Source organism: Gymnoscopelus microlampas, assembly GCF_963454915.1.
Source record: "Gymnoscopelus microlampas genome assembly, chromosome: 2".
In the NCBI taxonomy this organism is placed as follows: Eukaryota; Metazoa; Chordata; class Actinopteri; order Myctophiformes; family Myctophidae; genus Gymnoscopelus; species Gymnoscopelus microlampas.
This window is the reverse complement of record NC_139939.1, coordinates 9,777,826-9,780,325: the sequence shown is the minus strand read 5'-3', so window position 1 is coordinate 9,780,325 and position 2,500 is coordinate 9,777,826. Positions and strand designations below refer to the sequence as shown.

The window sequence follows — 2,500 nt, the reverse complement described above, 5'->3', positions numbered from 1 at the left end:
ATAAAATAAGGCTAAAGTGGTTAATGTATGTTTTATAATGTAATCATTTATATCTGCAAAGTAACTAGTAGCTAAAGTTTTCAAATAATTGTAGTGGAGTAAAAGTACAATATTTGCCCCAAGACTGCACTCTGATCTCTCTCTCTCTCTCTGTGTGTGTGTGTGTGTGTGTGTGTGTGTGTGTGTGTGTGTGTGTGTGTGTGTGTGTGTGTGTGTGTGTGTGTGTGTGTGTGTGTGTGTGTGTGTGTGTGTGTGTGTGTGTGTGTGTGTGTCATGCTTTATTAGTATGTCCTTTCTGTAAACTAACACTGCTCACCTATGCAAGACCTAAGAACACATTTTTTTTTTAAAATATTTGTATTAGCTTTTCCTTGAATGTCACAATGCAACTTTGGTTCACTGTTTCTCTCTCTCTCTCTCTCTCTCTCTCTCTCTCTCTCTCTCTCTCTCTCTCTCTGAGCCCCCCCCCCCACTCTGAACCCCACACCTCCCATTGTTTGAACAAACCTCAAATTTACATATGTAAGGGAGATTCCCTAGCAGAGAAAAGAGAGACGCATATCCAGGTATCTTAAAGGCATTTTAAGGTAAACAGTCCTCTCCCGCATTCATTGAAATACTTCCACCAATCATTTATGTTTGGTGGGTGTATGCCTTGCCCACGTATCCAGGTATATCACCTTTTTCACCCAGTGTGTGTGCATGCATGTGTGTGCCTCCGCGGCTGATCTTAGTCTTAAAAAGTACTCTTTTTCTTTACTTAAAAGTAGCAATACTGCAATATAGAAATACTCTGTTACAAGTAAAAGTGCGTATAATTAAAAACTGCAAAAGTGCAAGAGTATTGGTATCAAAATGTATTTAAAGTACCAAAAGTAGAAAGTACTAATTATGTAGAAAGTACTCATTATGCAGAATGTTCCATTTCACAAGTTAAAAAAATTATAAAATCTGTACAAATCTTTTGAAAAGAGCTGATTTACAAGCTGGAAAACTGGAAATAATTAGGTTACTCCAGTAAAGTAAGAAAAAATACCTCAGTTTCTTTACACCCCCAGGTTAAAACAGTTGACTTCAGAATAACAGCTTTCAAAGTCAGTTTGCTTTTGTTCGCAGTCCGTTTTTTGCTTTATTTATAAAGAGACAGAAAGAGACAGGAGAGACTGGGGTCAGAAGGAGGGGGGGGGGGGGGGGGGGGAGGACACGGGTCCCCAGCTGTATAAGCGAACCTGCCGACGTTGTTATTATGTGGTCAGCAAGGTCAGCGGTCTATCTGGTCAACCTACTGGAGTGTGTTTACATTAATGACGTTAGTGGACCCTGGAGAGAGTGTGATGTGTTTTCAGCTATACCGTGACTTTAAAAACAGAACGCTATATGCCCTCATGGCAGAAACCTTGTATCTCAAATGTTTGATGTTTTCTGCGTTTTTTGTTGTTGTAAACGAATGCCCTGTACGTCAACATACAAGAGTGTCTCACAAAAGTAGGGTTATAGGGTCAGGGTTGCCAGATATGCTTAGTATAATTTCCCCCGCAAGATTTTATTTGAAAATAGCCGATCTACGAGCTCACAACGCGTCGCATGGCGACGCGTTGTGAGCTCGTAGATCTGCTATTTTCAAATAGCTGATGTATTATGTTAAAGTGCTCACGTGGCCCATAAAGTTGCTTCTTTTGGGCTGGTTTTCCTAGACCTGGTTGCTTGTTTCTCTCGCAGAATCTGGCAACACTGGTTAGGGTTAGGGAATTAGCCGATCTACAAGTTCAGAACACATTGCGCTGCGAGGCGTCGTGAGCTTGTATCGGCTATTTTCACAATTTAAAAACGTTTTTTTAAAGCAAAGATGAAAAAAAAGGAACGTTTTTGGACATGCAAGGTTTCTACCCGACAGGGAAGATCGCGTTCCAACAAAGTTGTACTGGACCGTCCACCTCGGTGACTGACCTACACACACACCATATGTGTAAGTAAAAGAACGTGGTAAATGGACAATAATGAATAAATGACTACGAAAAAGGATACCGATACCAATCTCATGCATTGAAGGAGGCATGAGCTCGGCCCTGGCCTCCCTAGGCTGGTGGGGGGAGTGTAGTGCCCAGGATCACATAGCAAAATTGGCACCGGGTGAAAAAAGGGTTACAAAATCGAGGGATAAAAATGTATATATAAAAAAAAAAAAAAGAATACCAGTTCACTACAACACACATAACTGTATCACTTTTTTGACTGTCTATGTCAAAACCTCTCTCTCAATGCCCACACACACACACACACACACACACACACACACACACACACACACACACACACACACACACACACACACACACACACACACAGAGGCAGCCCCACCTAAAAAAAAAAGTAAAGGGGGTGGGGGGGGGAGCAAACGCACCCATTTTTCTCTTTTTTCAATAAGATACCCTCATTAATCCACCGGTGACATTTTCAAATTGAACGTGACAGCACACTTTGGTGACAATCCCTCTTCAGG

At 41.4% G+C, this 2,500-nt stretch overlaps 2 protein-coding genes across 2 annotated transcripts in view; one reads left to right on the top strand and one right to left on the bottom strand.

The window, feature by feature from the left end:
• The window catches only part of LOC311059509 (uncharacterized protein), a 564,856-nt gene that overhangs the window by 188,131 nt on the left and 374,225 nt on the right, over nt 1–2,500 (bottom strand). The gene's annotated exons all lie outside the window — the stretch shown is intronic.
• The window catches only part of LOC311064280 (zeta-sarcoglycan-like), a gene marked incomplete at both ends in the record, with an annotated part of 321,667 nt that overhangs the window by 104,020 nt on the left and 215,147 nt on the right, over nt 1–2,500 (top strand). The window lies entirely within an intron of this gene.